This window comes from Leptonychotes weddellii, chromosome 3, assembly GCF_054177405.1.
Source record: "Leptonychotes weddellii isolate Sample4059 chromosome 3, ASM5417740v2, whole genome shotgun sequence".
NCBI classification, from domain to species: Eukaryota; Metazoa; Chordata; class Mammalia; order Carnivora; family Phocidae; genus Leptonychotes; species Leptonychotes weddellii.
The window spans coordinates 142,606,668-142,627,241 of record NC_138371.1 but is presented as its reverse complement, the minus strand read 5'-3'; positions in this window follow the sequence as shown (position 1 = coordinate 142,627,241).

The following is a 20,574-nucleotide window of genomic DNA, read 5'->3' as shown; positions in this document are numbered from 1 at the left end:
AGACTCTTAACTATAGGAAACAAACTGATGGTTACCAGACGGGTGGTGGTGGGGGCGGGGGGATGAAATAGGTGAAGGGAATCAAGAGTACGCTTACCATGATGAGCACCGAGTACTATATGGAATTGTTCAATCACTATGTTGTACACCTGAAACTAATATAACACTTTATTATAATTATACTGGGATTAAAAAAAGAAAAATAGATAAAATACATTAAATTTTATTTAAGTATTTAAAGTTTTAAAGTTAAAGTTTTAAAATATCTAAGGTTAAAGTTTTAAAATAAGGATATGGAAAAATGTTCATTTGCTATCAGAAAAAGTATACATTTTTACATTTTCTTTTGGAAAGAAATTTGGTTAAATCTATTACAATTTTTATTTTATTTTTCTTGCATGATAACACATTTTTTAATGTTTATCTTAACTTCTTGTTTTTCCTCAGGGAGAATCAGGAAAAAGTGATTAACTATTTCACTCAAAACCAATTACCTCCATGTTTCTGGTGGGAATTTTCATACCACATACTAACCCGTTTATCAGCCAGTCGCTATTGACCTTCTGTAGCTAAATGTTAGGTAATTGAAAATTGATGGGCATTCGCCACTAACTCAGTGCATTTGGCTCAGATATACTAACTACAGTGGTGGTGGTCTTCATTTATTTTAGCAATCCTACTACAACTACTACTACCAGCTAATCAATACCACCACCGCTACTAATACCCAGTATTTATCGAGTTCTTACTTTGTGCCACGGATGGTTCCACCACTTTTATATACATATTAATACATTTAATCTTCATAACAACACTTTTTGCCAAGTATTATCATTTTCTTCATTTTAAAAATGAAGAAACAGTTGGCTTATCAGTCAACTGCTTTTTAATACCCTGAATCTATTAAAATTGTAAATCTGTTAAAACAAAATAAAACAAACAAAAAAGATATAATACCAAAAGTGTGATCCACAAAAGAAAAGAATGATTACATTGGATTTTATTAAAATTAAATGTCTGCTCTGTCAAATACACTGTCAAGAGAATAAAATACAATGAACTTATTGGGTAAAATCATTTGCAAAACGCACATCTAATAAAGGATTGTATCCAGAATACAAAAATAGCCCTTAAAACTCAAAAATAAAATTAAAAACTCATGAAAGTGGGCAAAAGTTCTTTTTTTTTTAAAGATTTTATTTATTTATTTGATAGAGAGAGACAGATAGTGACAGAGATAGTGAGAGAGAGCACAACCAGTGGGAGAGGCAAAGGAAGAGGTAGAAGCAGGCTCCCTGTGGAGCAGGGATCCCGACGTGGGGCTCGATCCCAGGACCCTGAGATCATGACCTGAGCCGAAGGCAGACGCTTAACCAATTGAGCCACCCAGGCGCCCCAAAAGTGGGCAAAAGTTCTAAATGGACACTTCACTAAAGAATATATACAAATAGCAAATAAGTATATGAACATATGCCCAACATCATTTGTCTTTAGGGAATCATGAATTAAGACAATGAGATACTACTATGTAACTATTAGAATGGCTAATATTCCCCAAATTAACAATACCAATTACCGGGGTGGTTGCAGAGCAATCATTTGTTGCTGGTGGGACTACAAAATGCTACAACCACTTTAGGAGTAGAGTTCAGCAATTCTTACAAAGCTCACAGTTTTACCCATGATTCAGCAATTGTTCTCCTAATTATTTCCAACCGATTTGAAAACTTATGTCCACACAAAAACCTGCACATAAATATTTATAGCAGCTTTATTCATAATCACCAAAAAAATGGAAGTAACTAGTATGTTCTTCAATAGGTTAATGGATAAACAAATGTTGGTACATTAATACAGTGGAATATTATCCAACAATATAAAAAATAGCTATCAAGCCACAAAAGACATGGAGGGAGCCTATATGTATAATGGCAAGTGAAAAAAGTTAGTCTGAAAAGGCTACATACAATATGATTCCAATTATGTGAAGTTCTGTAAAATACAAAAATAGGTGGTAAGCTAACCAGCAGTTTCTATGGGTTTGGGGCATCAAAGAAGCTTATATAAGTCAAATGCAGGGGATTTTTTAGGGCATTGAAATTATTTTATATGTTACTGTAATGGATTATACGTGATTCGATGAATTTATCTAAATCCATAGAACACTGCAACACAAAGAGTGAACCTTAATGTGTGCAAAAATTTAAAAAAATCATTTAGGAAGCCAGTGACCCTTGGAAGGAATGCAGACTGGGACAAGAGACAAATTGTATGAAAAATGAATGAAACAACCTCATTGAAGTAGATGGGGGGGTGGGTGATGATCTAAGTACTGTATTTAGTACGGTTATACTAAAGGGCAACTTATCTGCACATCAGCACTGCACTCTAGGTGGTAAGTTGTTTCCCACTGAGGAATAGGTTAACAGTTCTGCTTCCATCATACACGTATACTGGTATTGAACAATGAAGCAGATGGGTGGTGGGAGTCAGGTTTGTCATGGGAATTCATAGATGAGCAAGGGGAGGAGGCTAAAATGATACATGTGAAATGGATCAGCAGAGATGGAGACTCAGCAAGACTTCATGGTTGGTTTATAACAGCATTGCACATGGTTACATACAGAAATATTTATAGATAAGTGTATATATACACAGATTAGTATACACACATATATTTCCTTCCTCTGTCAACTGAGAGGGCCTAGAAGCAGTGACACGTTAGTAGCACTAAGCATACCCAGCACTCAGATCTTGGTTTCTAATATTATTCTCAATTACAAGGAACCAGGACTCCTTGTAGAAATGCCTCATAGTAGACTGGGGCAGGAGATATGCAAGATGAGCCTCTTACAGTATCAGAAATTAAGAAACTGTTAAAAAAATATATCACAATTATTGGATATGTTAAAAGACATACAGGAGACAACTGAACAAGCTCCCAGTGCCCAAAGCTGGAACTATTTGAGCAACAAATTAAGTAACATAACTGGATTATAATCCAAAGTATTAAATAAATATCTGTGAGTCCATCTTGGTATAATTGAGGAATTAAATAAAAAAAATAGAGGAAGACATCTGTCATGAAGAAGATACTCTGTCTCTAGGATGTGGAGCATAACTCTTCCCTCTTTCCTTCCAAAGAGTGCATGATGGAAAAGGCAGGGAGGAATAATTTTACAACAGAGAAACCTGATAATCCTTCCTCATCCAGAGGATCAAGATTAGCATCTGGAGTCATATTGACATTTGTATATTTGATTTGATGTGATGATAATGGCATTTTGTTTCTATCATTTTCCTCCCAAAAACCCATTGCCATAGTCTAACCATGAAAAAAAAAATCAGACAAATTCCAATGGAGAGATATTTTATTAAAATACATGATCAGTGACTCTTCAAACTACCAAGGCCATCAAAGCAAGGAACTTAGAGAAGCTGTCACAGACTATAGGAACCTAAGAAGACATGATAAATAAATAAATGTAAAGTGGTATCCTGGATGGGATGATGCAACATAAAAAGGACGTTAGGTAAAAAATAAGGAAATATAAATAAATTGTGGACTTGAGTTGATAATAATTATCAATAGTAGTTCATTCATTGTAACAAATGTACTAATGTAAGATGTTAATAATAGGGAAGTTAGGGTGGGATATACATTGGGGAACTCCCTACCTTCACAATTTTTCTGTAAATCAAAAACTTCAGAAACAAGAAAATTAAAAATCTAAATAATGCATAAAATATGGATACTTTGCATAGATCAGCTCCACAATGCTATTGTATATTTTAATATTATTGATTAATTTAATGGATTTCTTGTTCATCATTGAAAAATTGAGATCTCAATACTAATATGTTTTTGACTAATATGAGGTAACTTTTGCTGGTGATTATAATTTGTTTTTTTACCTCATTAATAATTCATCTTTATGGAAATGTAATATTAAACTGACAATTAAATGTGTATGATGGATGTCTATCTGAAATTACTCTTGAGCTTTAAATTATGGATTTCACACCTGATGTGTTCCAGTGTGTGTCGATAACAAATGGAAAACACCTTTGTATCACGGCCAGCTAAATGATCTCTATTAACTTGATGGTAAATATTCCTTCATGCTGTGTTTGCACAAAGCACAGCATACATTACAGATCAGGTGTAGAAGAAATATATTTAATTTGATATTAGTGAGACTGACATGCACATGAAAAACACATCATTAACTTAGAAGATAATTTGAAGGTTACTTAGTCTTTTTTTGTGCAAGGAGTTTGAATGAATTTATAATGCTCTTTTGTATTTATATAATGCTCAGGAGTTTTATGCTTAAATTTAATACAACAATGGCATGAACAAAAATTACCTGTTACTCAAGCCAGATGCAAAAGTTTACATCAGTAGACATTACCTTTAAACACCTGACCTGCTTTTCGTCATTAGCAACTTGAGGATAATTATCTGATTTTCCTATATATGATTAATCATCCTAATACAAAAATATATAAATTATGAAATGAATCCATATCACAAATGTAGGAACTCATTAGGAAGTAGAGGTAGTGTATATTTTCTTTATCCTAAGGACATTGAAGAACTGATAAAAATAAATGACTCAAACATAAAAGTACTTTGCAGAATTGAAAAATAAAGTTCATAACTGTGTGGTTGAAGATCTCATTTCTTAAGGTGTTTTCCAAGTGTTTGGAAAGGCTGCCTTTTAAAAATTATAATCAGATTAAATTCTAGGTCAAACACATTTTAAATCTGAGATTTGTTCATCTTCCCAGTGTTTTCTAGTAATTAAAAAATAACAGATGTGTCCTAACATCTGATCCTCATAGATCCTCATAGAGTAGAAGAAGGATTTAAAAGATATTATGAGCTAGCATAGCCAGTAGGGTAAGGAGAAGTAGTAGAATCTGCTCAGCTTCCCATGAGCAAATAATTTTTTTTTTTTTAATTTTTGCATTGGAAAAAATGGGATATATCTTATTTGGGATTATAACTGCTCTCTCTCTTCCCATTATTCTGTCTGAGAATAGGAGCAAACAAACAAAAAAAAACTAGTAAGTAAACCCTATTAAGAGATTCAGTGATATCAGAAAATTTCTTGGAAGTTTATACAAGTATTACCTAAATTTACCAAATCAGAAGAATCACGTGGGATACTTGTTAAAATCAGACATCCAGGCCTGGCCCCAGACCTCCTTAACAAATTGTAGGGAGAGGGCTTGGGAATCCAGGTTGTTCTTAACAACAGAAATATGAGAAACCCTGATCTAAATTTTCACATCAAACTGATACTGTTATCTTTCTATAAATCTAGTAAAATTAAAGTTATTTCAAACAAGTTAAATGTTAATGGATACTATATACCCAGTATTCTATCCCAAATCCACTTTCTAGACAAGATATTTCTAGCATCAGCTGGCTAATCCACCAAAAGTTTATCTTTAAGGTATGGCTATAAATTATACATTTTTTACGTTATCATGGGTTTCCTAGACTACAAAATACTTTTGTTAAAGAAATTAATAATATAAAGAGGAAGCAATAGATCAATCTCTCTGTCTCTCTATTAGATTTGAGATAGAAATAAGGTGAACATTACATTTCTTTCATAAATTCTGGTGTATTGAAATATACTTTATATCAATAAAATTCATCCACTTTAGGCATGCAGTTTTGTAACCAACACCGTGATCAGTATATAAATTCCATCACCCTCAAAAGTTTTATAATGCCCTTTCCAGGCTTACATTAAAATTGAAAATTAGAACTCACATTAACCACATCTAAAATAACCCTAGTTGAATGAAGGACCTTCTTCCTGCTTTAAGTATCAATAGCAAAGGTGTTTACTGAAACATTAGAAGTCAGTTCTAATTATCTTCATTGTTTGAATCTAGAGTAGAACTGAGACTCACCCATCCAGTCTGTATCAATGTAAAGTGTTTACCTTTAAGAAGTGCTGGGTACTCCAGAACATTCCTTTTTTCAACTGTAGCCAATGGTTACAGTCTCCACCTGGAGGAATGTATGTGGGAATGACAGTACCTTGCATTACCTTTCATACAATAGTATCCTGGTAAATGTTTGACTGTCTCTCTGAAAGAAAAAAGAAGGGGAAAAAACACACACACACCCTGATTTGGAGTGTTTGACAATTCTAAGGAGTTGAATACACCCACCGGCTAATGTCAAGCTAACTACATAACAACACTGAATATGAACTTTAAAGAGATGCTACCAATAGGCTCTCACAAGCTTATATGAGACAACTTCATTCACACACCACTGCTCACAACTCAAAGTAGAAATACTTTTTCCTCTGGTATAATAGATTAAAAGTGGAAATATAAACAAAAGAAAGACTAGTCTTTAGAATTGGGATTACCTGTGTCCATAGAACTTAATCATTGGGAATGGGATTTGAGACTTCTGTAACTATTTGTTACTTTGTTTTTTAACTCATAAAGTCAAGGCTATAAACAATAAAGAACCTGAATATTCCATCAGAAAAATTCTACAAACCTATGACAATAATTTGTCTCTCTGAACAAACACCTCTTCAGTCAGGACAATATATTGCTCATCTGGATATACAGCTTGCTTATTAGACAATATACACATACCACAACTCACTTCCAGACTCTCACCTCATAGCGTCCAATATTTCTAAATGACTATGTCTTTCATCGTCTTGTCCCAAATTCAATCACTTCCCACCTTGAAGACTTGCATTAAATCACTTGATTCCAGAAACCAAAACCTTATAAATATGCTTTGCTCACCAACCCCTTCTGCAACCCTACCAAGACTTTGATACAGTGGTGTCTACCTCTAAAACAAGCAGTTTTGGGGCACCTTGGGTGGGTCAGTCAGTTGAGCGTCTGACTCTTGATCTTGGCTCAGGTCTTGATCTCAGGGTCGTGAGTTCAAGCCCCACACTGAGCTCCACATTGGGCGCAGAGCCTACTTAAGAAAATAAAATAAATGAAACAAGCAGTTTGCCTTTCAACTTACTTTGCTTGATCAAAAAAAAATTTTTGAGTCAACAGTTGAGAATTAAGTTTTCTCAGAAACCAATGTATTGCAAACTTACAGTCATAGAGCTCTTATGTTCACTACTAGGAAGAGCCCTGGATACCCTATGAGGAAAGGAGCCTTGACTGCAGAATTGTCCTTTGCTGTTCTGATCCTCCTATCTTTGTTGTCCTTGCTGAGCCCTGCTACTTGCTTGAGCACGGGGAGACTATAGAGATGAGGCACATTTGAGTTACCTACCCTGATTTCTGACTCCACACTTGCTGTCCAGCCACTCTGAGGCTAGAACTGAGCCAATCTATGTGGTCACAGTAATTCCTCAAAGGCTATCCCTCCATTAAAACTTAGACTTGAGCAATGATAAACCACACTGTGATGACCTGGACACCATATATTACATTTCTGGATATGTCTGTTATAACCAAACTCCTTAAGGAGGGAGACTTCCTTCAGATGCCAAGGGTGGCACAGATTTGATTACCAGCCACTTTACAGAGCCAGAATCAATGAGCTCATGGGCTTTTGGCCTAAAAAGACAGAGGCCAAGGATCCTATCTCCTCCGGTACACATTATGAGTTCCCTATATTTATCCTCTAATTCTGTCTGTGGGCAGGCCCACCCCAATTCATCGGATAATTGTAATTTTGAAAGAGGTCATATTAGTATTAGTATCCCTCTCAGAAGACCCCTCTGCTTCTATGTAAATGTGTGGGTGAAAATATATTAATGAATGGAATGAAAGGGTTACATCTAACGCCTCATTTACCAATGTGTGTGTGTGTGTGTGTGTGTGTGCATATATTAGAGTAAGGGTGAATCAAGAAACTTCTATAGCTCTATATTTTTCCAAATATACAAGTGTGTGTATATGGTTAAATGTTATAGGATTTTTTTTTTAAGGAAGAAAAGAAAAGAAAGGACCCAAAAGGAAAGTATTTCTCTTTTCCCTCAGGTGGCATATCACTTTTCTGTGAGATTATTGAAATTGAGCTTTGAAAATCGCAGAAGTTTTAAATAACCATAAGGGAAATGGAAGGTTATTTTAGGAATGGATATGAACTTGGGGGATATTATTTTTCTCTGTCATAGAATGTTGGATAACCATGGCTCTCTTTGTTGGGACCCTTACCTCTAGGGAATGCATGGGTGCCACTTGGCACGAGATGGTAGTGGTACCGTTTGGAAGCAGAGAACAGCCGTAACTTGTAACCCTTCTTAATTATGGGTAATGATGATTATTACCACATCATTGTTTATTTCTGTTTGTTCCTGGTAGAACATTTTTCTGTTTGCAATGTGACACTCATCCTTATCATTCTTAAGCGTCTCCTCTGATCTGTGAGCCATTTAGTTTTGATGGTACCCTTTAGTTTCTCAAATTGTGTCACATTCAGAGATTCTCATTTTTTTCTCATTTTTATTAACATTTCTATTGTTTATTTTTCCACTAACATCATCAGCATGACCAAATAAAGCAAAAATCCAGAAAATTCAGGACAAGAACTTGTGGCTTTAAATTTAGGGGACAACGAACAGAACATAGGTACCCTTTCACTTTGTGCAATCACAGCTTCTACCTAAATGCATGGGGATGCTTGAGGGTGTCATTTGAATAATACATATAAGCAAAATATGCTTCTAAACTTATTTAATTTTCTCCTGGAGGTGTTATAAACAAATATTTTTGATTCTGTGCAGATCCAATTATTTTCCCCCTGGTAGAAATAATGTTTACTCATGAGTTGATGAAGGTGGAATGAATGAAAACTAATAGTCACTCAAATTCCTGGGGACTAGTAACCTCATTTACTCCACACAATGTTATGTGATTGTGATAAAGAAATGGAATGTAACACAGATAAAGTGGCTATTTTCACTTTTATATTTGGTACTGTGTAGGTTGAGATAACCCAGGTTGAGTTGCAGGGATAACAAGCCAAAAATCTCTGTGACTTCCTGCAATGCAGGTTTATTTTTTACTCACAATTGGTATCATTTCAGGTCAATGTGTATGAAAGATGGGTGGGGAGCACAGGGCTTTTGACTTACATCATTCTTATTCTGTGAGCCAGGCTGACCTAGCTTCCATAAGGAATGTTGCTTGGCACTTAGAGTGTGAAGAGAGGGAAAATTACAAATCAAAAATTAGAACTTAAAGACTTTCACTCAAAGTGACCAGCACCATCCATTTCATTTACTGAAGCAAGTCAAATAGCCATGCTTAACTTCATGGACCCAAGAAGGTGCAACCCTATACCCACATGCCAAAAAAGAGGAAAATAAAATGTATTTGTCAATAGACCTCAGGAGGTCCACAGGTACTATGCAAATTTCTGTATGAAAACAAGAAAAAAGAGGTTTAAAAATACTGAAGTCATTTTCACTTAAAGTTGTATAATTTTTTTGAGTATGGTTGACACACAGTGTTACATTAGATTCAGGTGTACTGCATAGGGATTCAACAAGTTTGTACATTATGCTCTGTTCACCCCAACTGTGGCTACCAGCTGCCCTGATACTTCACCAATATCATTGACTATATTCCTTATGCTGTGTCTTTTATTCCCGTGACTTATTCATTCTGTAACTGGAAGCTTATACCTCCCACTCCTCTTTACCTATTATGCTCAACCCCTCACCCACCCCTTCTGGCCACCATCAGATTGTTCTCTGTATTTATAGGTCTGATTCTGATTTGTGCCATTTGAGACAAGTATTTTATACTCTTAATCGATCTCCATCTATACAATTTCTACATGCCTAAGCATATGGCATGATCAATAGTAATATATTGAATAATTCTTAGAAATCAACAAATTAGGAATATTGATTAAGGACTCAGAAACTGGAGAGCCCTAAGTACCTGCAACAATTAGACTATTGTCTGGGGCTTCTTGATGTTTAAGAAGGCAGTGATGAAAAAATAAGAAAAAGTCCAGCAGGGGGAACCCCAAACTCAGTTACCAGTTCTGATCAACACTCATGTTTGTGTGTAAACCAAGAGCCTATTTCAGTGACAGCATAACTAGTAACTAGGGGGGCAAAGACAGAGAGAGGTCTCTTCCTCTACCTCTAGATACATTACAATACAATCTCAGAGCATCTGATAATGCTATATTCTGCTCCAAATACTGACTGTCCCTCAAGAGCACTTTTGCTCTGCCCTATAAAATATCCATTTATTTACTCACATCCTGTAATTCAGGAAAAGAAAAACTTCTTTGACAATTTTCATTTAACTAATACATGTGATATGCCAGGCACTGCTACAGAAGGATGGACTGAGAGATGAAGTAGTCACGATCTCTGCCCCGGAGGAGTTTTCTGTGATGGGGGTGGGGGGGATATGGAGAAGAAATGAAAATAAATTACAGTACCATATGGGTTCGTGCTCTAACAACAGCCCAAACCATGACTAAGTAGGCAAAAAAGAAGGAACTTTGCTTGAAGGAGCTCAAGGACTTTTCCATGAAATTGATTCTATAGTTGGAGTAGAAATTTCCCAAATGAAAGAGTAAAAAAAAAAGGAAAGAAAGAAAAGAAAAGAAAAAAGAAAGATAGGATAGGAAAGGAAAGGAAAGGAAAGGAAAGGAAAGGAAAGGAAAGGAAAGGAAAGGAAAGGGAAAAAAGAAAGATAAGGAAAGGAAAGGAAAAGAAAAGCATGGTATAAAGATCATTGTAACACAGTCCTGGTGTTACTAGAGATGAGTAACTTAATTGCAATTGAGGAATTAGCAGAGGTTTTATTTTGCTGCTGTTAGCATTGTAGTAATTTTAATTAAAGGATCTAGATGATTGGATTTGTTTCAAAAGAAAATAATTCTCTGGCAAAACAATTACTTTAACATTCACCTTTTCCTTTTATTTAACTAGACCAGTGACTAAGTGCTACTTGCCTGATCCCCTCATGGATTTCTATAGAAGCTCTATTCATGCTGCTCATCCCTCAGGGTATTGCACCTTGTGCAGATATATATATATTTTTTCCTTTGATCACCATGTCTAACAAAGTTTACAGACAATCTCCCTCCCCTTTCCCTAGTTCCAAATGGACTCTCTTCTGTTTCAGTATCTCATTCCTCATCTCATCTCATTTCCTTTTACTGTCCCTCTTTTTGTTTGACTGACAGCTTTGGGACCACATATGTTTTGTTTTTCTTTGATTAAAGCTACTCTTGTGGATTAATTTATCCAGATTTTAACTTGATAAAATTATTATGCTGGAGATCTGGAAAATATTAGTATTCCCAGTTTGGGGGAGAATACTAAGATATGTTTTGAAACATCACATCTCATTTGGAGGGTTGCCACTCTAATAATTTACTGCTTATTATTTCTGATTTCATGAAAACCAAAGAGGGTGAAAGCATACTTGCCCTACCCATCTACTCCACCTCCACCAGCACATTGTGTGTCAAACAGGATTCACATAGTGAAAATGTAACAGGAATCAAGTAACAAAATATGGTGAAACATTTCTTAGAGAATACTATCATATAGAGGTTGTCATATTTTCTATGCCCCTGGATAGTTTCATTTTTGCATATGAATCAAATCAAGCATAGTAAATCTTTGTTAATTGATTACTTAATACTACAAACATATTAATGAAATGTCAGTGATTTTCCCCTATTAAACATGGCACTACTTAATACTTAAGTTTGCCTCATCTAATACTACATAGGATCATTTCAGTATTCATTTATCCTACTTGGAAGTCAGTGTTTCATCCAGAAATGATCAGGAATATAATAGTGTTTGCCTTTGAATCCATATACATATTAAATGTCTTTTTCAAAATCAATACATATTTATTAAATTTTAACTCTACATCTACATATTATATGTAGTTTGAAAGGCAGGGTTACCACACCTTACTGTCAGATTCACAACAAGTATTAAATCATTCATCCAGGAAATACTATTAGACATAGATTTATATTTTATATGCTAACAAAGATTATCCCCATGACCCATTCCTCAATGTACTCCTCTGTCAATGATGTATTTCCTGAAGACCTGAAAAATATTATGGAATCTCCCAACCTCTTCCCCTGAGGTGCTCTGACCCTTCACATGAGTAGATAAAATATTGTGCAGTGTTTTCAGAGGGAATCAGCTCCTGACTTAAAAATGACCATTGTATTGACTTCATGCCTCCTTTATAAAATAGGTCTGCAGAGGCCATCTCTGTTATTGCTGTGGAAGCCATCAAGAAAAAAAACAAAAAAAAACCACACTGAATGTTGCTGTTCTGAATAAGGGATTATCTACTCACAGCCAGTTCCTGGATCATGATCAGTATGAAATCAATAGAAAATGACTTTCAAATTTTTTGTTAGATTTCAACCCTGACCATTATTAGGCATGATACTTCTTTCTTTCTCCTAACAGCAACTCTAAACCAGTCTAGTCAGTATGTTCTCCAGGTGTCAGTCTTCCCAAAGGGGACCCAGAAGATTCAGTCATAAATCTACTTCAGAAACCTGGATTCTCTTGTTGGAATGATGTGGTCCTAGTTCATCAGTATAATGACCACTTGACTAAGTCACTATCCAGTCCTCCTATAGTAGCCACACAGGCCAAAGTAGGGACATAGTGATTCCATGTAAATTTATGAAATACCTTTTCCCTCTTGCACCTAGCCATTTTAAACTAAAAGCTTGGATATAAGTAAAAGATAATTGGGAGGTAGGGGAAGTTAGAGCTATTGGGATGGAATGTACTGATTTTGTGGTGGTGGAATATGAGTAAAAAACCCAGCACTTGCAGAGGGAACATCTTAGATGCTTGGTGGTACAGAGAATGAAGGGACATTTATAATCTTTGTCTTTGGAAGTTTCTTCTAGAGAATGACTCATGAAGAAAATGCATCAGTGTACATTTCCCAAACTGTTGTAATTCCTTTAAATTTAAGTAACTTCTGGGTTGGTCATCATTTCTCAGAGGCTCTGACCATGATTTCATTGCCATTCCCTTTAATTTTACTAATAATTCTATCAGATATAGCAGGATATGGCCCCAGCTCCAACACATCTTTCACAGCTACCACTTCTGTCTGGATCGTCTCCTTTGCCATTCTCCTACCCACTCCTTACTTGTTGGAAACAATGGACAAAGAAGACAATTTGCACTGATTTCTATCAGCAGTTTCTCCAAAAACAAAGACTAAAGTTAATTATTTGAAATGAATTGGAAAGCCTTAGCCATATCTGCTAGTCTAGAGGACATGCTGGAGGCACTGAGAGATGTAGATCCTCTTTGGGGGTCCCCAACAATTTTTTACAAGGTTGAGTGCTACCATGCACACTTCCTTGACTGTACTTCTAAATGGAAATTCAGCCATTAACGTGCCTCCTTCTTGAAACATAGTGGCTCACACATTAGAGGTGATCACTGGAGACCTTCACGTGTTTAAGAAAATACCACCAAAAGATGATTTAACTCTTAGACAACGACGGAGACCTCTTCAAAGTACCACCACCTTGGTTACTCTGGAGAGCTTCCTGGAGAGATATCTTACTCATTTATTCCACCCTGAAGGCTGTTATTCTTATAATAGGAGGGATCCAATTATAGAAGTTGGTACAGATGTTCCTGACTTTAGCTGAAGAGATCAACTACACCACTTTAGCCCAAAGAAGGCATTCAGGTCAGCCTCAGCTCATTGGCCAGTATTGTTATGGATGAGAGACTTGCCACAGATACCTCCTCATAAGCCATGGTAAAGTCTGAGCAATTATATATTAGTCTGAGCTAATAGATCATGTTCTATGTCCATTAGTGCCTCAGGTGAAAAAAAAATGGCACAACAGAAATTTAAGTAACTTCATTTCTTAAAGTAAATTTAAGCAACTTGGTTTTCTAAGGAAAAATCTAATGGCTTTTAGTTTTTTTATTTCAGTTTTTTTGGGGTCTACGACTTTGGGGGGTATGGTTGAAGTGAATACTGTAGTTTGGTCTCATCCTGCTGGAGTCCTATTGATAGTAGCCCTAATTAAATGCTGCATGAGACGAACTGAACAGATTTGTTCCCAACATGTCAGATTAATCAGAGTGGCTGATGGAACAGTGTACTCATGGGGAAACTTGCCAGAAGCCGAGACAGAGTAGAAAGAGGGGTTGGATATTGTTGGGAAACAATTCTCCATATAGATATCTCATGTTTATGCATATCTTGAGAGCAGTGGTCCTGACCACCCTTTTGTTCTGGGCACTTTTTCAAGGACATTTATATTACACACAGCCTCAGAAGACAGAGATAATGTTCCTGACACAGCAGAAAATAGGTTTGCTTACAGTCTTTTACAATATACATAGTATTTCCTTCCAGAGCGAAAAGCAAGTTTGCTTACTGCCCATTGTAAAATGTTTGAGTTCCCTGATCTCAGAGATCCTCCCCTGGAACATTCCTCATTACATGTCCAGGTGTCACTAGGACCTATTCATGTGACTCTGTGGGAATTGGCAGTCAGTGAACTGGTACAAGAAAATGCCAATACTCTGGCTACCAGTTATGCTGGGACTAATAATTCCCTTTGTCACTGCCTTAGGATTCTGGTGTCTTTGGCCGGCATTTATTAATTGCAACAGGCTAACTTCTTAGTTTGAACCCAAGAGCTTTGTGTCTTCTGCCCACATCAATGGAATGGTGACAGGCTAGCTTTTTAGTTTGTATCTAGAAAACAAAACAAAACAAAACAATTTCAAATCCTTCACAGTTTTTGACATGGAATGATGCCTAACTGCAAGACCACTTATCTTCCTCCAAAATGTTTTAATTCTATTCACTGTTTTCCTCTCACTAATTCTTACCCCAAACCACCATGTCATCTCCAAATTACTGCAAAATCCTTTATTTTTTCCTTTATGCTGCCCAATTGATATCCAATAGAGCAATATAACATTTTAAAGATATAAATTAATTATGTTCTTCTTGTTATAACCCTTCAATTATTTTTCAAGCTTAGGTTATCACCCTTCTACTTGCTATGGCCAATGATATTCTGTGCCAAATAGCTTCTGCCAGTCTTTACAAACTTACGTGATAGCTCTCTTCTCGTTCACTATAGTCTGGCAACATAGCTTATGATAATGTTCTTGGATACACACAGGTTTCTCCCTTCCGAGAGCCTTATCACATGAACTGTTCCACCCAGGCGCAAAGGTTTCTCAGGTTCAGTGGAAGGCTCATCCCATCTTCTAGATGGGATTTCACCACCTTGGAAAGACATCAACTAACCACATTATTGAAGCATAAGGCATTTTGTTCTTATTTATTTTTTAAATTTTTTTTTATCACAAACAGCAATCTTATTTTTTTTTTAAGATTTTATTTATTTATTTGAGAGAGAGAATGAGAGAGAGAGAGCACATGAGAGGGGGGAGGGTCAGAGGGAGACACAGACTCCCTGCTAAGCAAGGAGCCCGATGCGGAACTCGATCCCGGGACTCCAGGATTGTGACCTGAGCCGAAGGCAGTCGCTGAGCCAACTGAGCCACCCAGGCACCCACAAACAGCAATCTTTAAATATGTTGACCCACATATTAAAACCCTTCCCCCATTAAAATATAAGCACCGCAGAGACTGGGATCATATTTGTTTGATTCCTAGTATCCCAAGGGATTACCACGTTTACTGGCTGAATTGTGTCCCTCCCCAAATTCCTATGCTGAAGCTCTATATCCCAGTACCTCATATTGTGACTGTATTTGGAGATAGGACCCACAAAGAAGTGATTAGGTTAAAAAGAAATCATTAGAATGGACCCTAATGGAATATGACTGATAATCCTTATATGAAGAAGAAATTTGGTCTCACAGGGAGACATCAGAGAGGTACATGCACAGGAAAAGAAAAAGAAATGTGAGGACACACAGCAAGGGGATAGCCATCAGCAAGCCAAGGAGACACCCCTCAGGAAAAAACCAACCCATGGACACCTTGATCTCAGCCTTCTAGCCTTCAAAACCAAGAGAGTAAATGTATGTTGTTTAAGCTATCCAGTCTGTGTATTTTTGGTTATGGCAGGCCTAGAAAATTAATACAACCACTATGTCATAACATAATTAATTCTTAATATATATTTAATAGATGAATTAATGAAAAAAATCAGAATCTAATTGTGTTATATCCATTCCATGTTGCTCATGTCTGAGCTACCAAGAAATGGTCTTTTTTTTTTTTAAATGGTCTTTTTTTTTAAATTTTATTTTATTATGTTATTTTAATCACCATACATTATATCATTAGTTTTTGATGTAGTGTTCCATGATTCATTGTTTGCGTATAACACCCAGTGCTCCATTCAATACGTGCCCTCTTTAATACCCAACACCAGGCTAACCCATCCCCCCACCCTCGTCCCCTCTAGAACCCTCAGTTTGTTTCTCAGAGTCCATAGTCTCTCATGGTTCGTCTCCACCTCCAATTTCCCCCCCTTCGTTTTTCCCTTCCTACTATCTTCTTTTTTTTTTTTTTAACATATAATGTATTACTTGTTTCAGAGGTACAGATCTGTGATTCATCAGTCTTGCACAATTCACAGTGCTCACCATAGCACATACCCTCCCCAATGTCTATCACCCAGCCACTCCATTCCTCCCACCCCCCACCACTCCAGCAACTGAAGAAATGTTCTTTTACTCTTCATCACAGCTGAATAAGAAAGTACTTGTTTTCATTCAAAAATGTTATGGAACAAACTTTACCAAAAAAAAAAAAAAGATTGAAGATGTACTCTGTGTTGCTGACAATGCTAAAGATGAAGTCTATGAGATAGCACAGTTCTTGAAAAATGATGATAGTGTTTTGTCCATTGGATTTTTGAATGATGGGGCCTACAGTCAGTGATATCAATGTAGTTCTTTTTTCTTGAGGTCTTTTATAGAATAAATCTAAATGTTATCAGAACAAACAATATCTAGCCAAGTGAACAGAATGTCAAAGAGTTAGAAACCTCTTTCTCAGAGATATTTTATTAAATGGAATATTTATAGATTTCTATTATATTTGTTTTTAAGAGCAGAGTTTGTGCTGATTCACAGTGTGAATATGTTCTTGTACTTCTTGTCTTTCAAAACTCTTTCTATATTCTCATATTTGACAACTGTCCAGTACTCTTTTATCACTCTTCTCCTTGTTCAAATTTGCCCTTAGGAAAGAATGAAATATCAGATATTTATTCTTCAATATGAATTACTATTTAACTGCTCCTAGGGATGTTTATATGTTAAACCATATCTTTAATTACAGAATGGAAATCCATTCTGTCCAATTTTACCTCTTTTAATACAAACTTAAACCCACTCTACTGCCAAGAAAATGTCTTGCCAGGTTACATGGCAGATCTTTCAAGAAGACTCGGTATTTCTGTCATGTAACAGTTTACTCTGAGATATTTTTGGTATATGGGTCACTCTGCCACCATGACTCAGCTGATTAGACCAGGCATGGACAACTTATTGGAAGATAGCTTGTATTGCCTGATATGGTTGCAAATGACAATTTCCCAGTAGGTAAACTATTTAGTGGGTTACAACTGGAAAAAAGAAGAATTTTTTTTCTCTCAGAGACTTTGTTTATACAACATAGATGAGAGGGTGGATGGGCAGATAGTGGGGCAGAGAGACACACATACTGTGCAGTAGTCAAGAAAAGATAGTAATTTATTTTACATTCAACAGACACTTGAGAATATGCAGGGAACTGTGCTAGGTAGACATCAAGAAGAAAAGAAGTCAATTAACACAAGTCCTAAGTGGGAGAAGCCATGAGTCAATAAAAAGCAGAAGTCATCAAAATGTAAGAGTTATATTTTGCATAGCAATTCAAATATTTAACATTTTATTTTACAAAAGTAAGGAAAGGATTGTATTAAAATGCCAAGTATACATCACCCAAGCACAATCTTTAGAAACCCGTGAACAGACTTATTCCCTCTATGTGCTGTCCACAGCACAACTCAACACTCCCTGAGATTATTTTTAATTAAATCTCAGATATCAAAGTATTTTATCTGACTATTTCAAAATCTATCTCGAAGTGATTGGAGCTCCAGCTGTAAAACCCACAACAAAATTATTCCAAATAAAATATTTTTTAAAGATTTGTTTATTTATTTGACAGAGAGAGACACAGTGAGAGAGGGAACACAAGCAGAGGGAGTGGGAGAGGGAGAAGCAGGCTCCCCGCTGAGTGGAGAGCCCAATGCGGGGCTCGATCCCTGGACCCTGGGATCATGACCTGAGCCGAAGGCAGACACTTAACCACCTGAGCCACCCAGGCGCCCCTCAAATAAAATATTTAACAATAACTTCCCAGTAATGTTAACTATCTAGTCAGTTTTCATATGATTGTCTGTTATGGTGGTTCTCAAATTATTTGGCCTCAGGAAATCTTTTCACTCTTAAAGATCGTTGAAGTCCCCAAATATCTTTTGCCTTATGGGGTTATATCTATTGATGTTCATTTATCATAGATTAAAATGAAGAAATTAATTTTGTGATTTATTAATTCACTTAAAAACCATAAAAATCAAATCTGTTTTAACACAAGTTCCACATCTTAAATGAAAAATAACTGTATTTCTCCCTGAAAAGTGAAATGAATAGCATTACTTTACATTTTTGCAAATCTCTTCAATATCTTGTTTAATAGAAGACTGCTAGGTCTTCATACCTTATTTGGCATACAATATGTTACTCTCTGTTGTTTTAATGGAAGTATATGAAAAAATTTAGCCCCCCACCCTTTTTCCATATAGCTGGAAAACGAAGAAATACTTTGAATAGCATTTTTTTTTTCAAAGCAGGGACTAGAATTGAAGTTATCTCTTCCTGGCTCAGCCTTCAACCAGCTGTGTATGTCTCAATGTCCTAGTGTCTAGATGACAGTAGAGCAATGAGTTGTTTTTTTTTTTTTTTAACAAAACCCATCATTTGGGGAGCCTCAATATATGAAACAGATAAAAGTAGAACTGTTAGAGGTAGATCATTAGTCAGAGATCTGGACTTCTACCTGTCTTTTTTTTTTTTTCCCCCTCCCCAACCGGTCTTTTGAATGAGCAAGGAGCACAGTTGGAAATCTGTCTCAAAGGTTATTCTATACCAGACAACACATTGCTGGGGAGGGGGTAAGAACAGAATGAAGGACAAGGCTGCCATGTAGTTTTACCCAGGAGGACCTGACATGCATCTGGCATCAGGGACCCCGGCTCTTTAGACTTTAGTCTGCCAGGCTCTGAATAGCATTTTTAGATAACTGTGGATATTCTTTGTGACATTATAACAAATGGGATAAGTGAGAGTTTCTTTTTTTCCCTGACTTTACTGAAGAATAACTAACAAATATAATTGTGTATATTTAGATGGACGATGGGATGATTTGATATACATATATTGTAGAATGACTACCAAGATGAAGATAATTAATACATCTGTCAGTTATTAGTTAACTCGTGTGTGTGGGCACATGTGTGTGCATGTGGTAAGAACACTTACGATCCACTCTCAGCAACTCTCAAGTATTCAATATCATATTATCAGCTATAGTCCCCATGCTATACATTAGATCCTCAGAACTTATAACTAAAAATTTGTACCCTTTAACCTACATCTCTCCATTCCCACTCCCCAAGTCTTGGAAATGACTGTTCTATTCTTTGTTTCTATGAAATTGGCCTTTTTTTTTTTTTTTTTTTTTTTAAGATTCCACATAGGGACACCTGTAGAGCTCAGCCAGTTAAGTGTCTGACTGTTGATTTTGGCTCAAATCATGATCTCAGGATCCTGGAATTGAGCCCACATTGGGCTCCACATTCAGTGGGGAGTCTACTTGGGGATTCTCTCTCTCCCTCTGCCCTTCCCTTCGTTTGCAGGCTCAATCTCTCTCTCAAATAAATAAATTTAAAAAAGAGAGAGAGAGAGATTCCACATATAAGTGATACTGTGTAGTGTTCGTCTTTTTTCATATGTTAAGTCCTAACTCCCAGTACCACAGAATGTGACTGTATTTGGAGTCAGAGTTTTAAAGAGTTAAAGTAAAATGAAATAATGGAAGTGTGAGCTAATTCAGTGTGACAATCTCTATAACTGTGACAAAATAAATTTCTGTTATATAAACCAGACAGAATGTGGTACTTTGTTATGGCAGCCCTAGAAAACTAATATATTCTCTTTCTTTTTCTCTCTTTTAGTTCTTCCGTATCATGTTTATTAAGGAAATTTGGTTATTAGTACTACAGTGCTTCTTACCTTGTGGATTATGATGTTACTTCCCTGTGATATCACATATCACAAATTATTATCATTTAACATGTACATCATAGATACCATATAACTTTCTTCTCCTCCATATTTATGAAAATTAATATTTCCTTCTTTTTTTAATTTATTTTATTATGTTATGTTAATCACCATACATTACATCATTAGTTTTTGATGTAGTGTTCCATGATTCATTGTTTGCGTATAACACCCAGTGCTCCATGCAATACGTGCCCTCCTTAATAGCCATCAC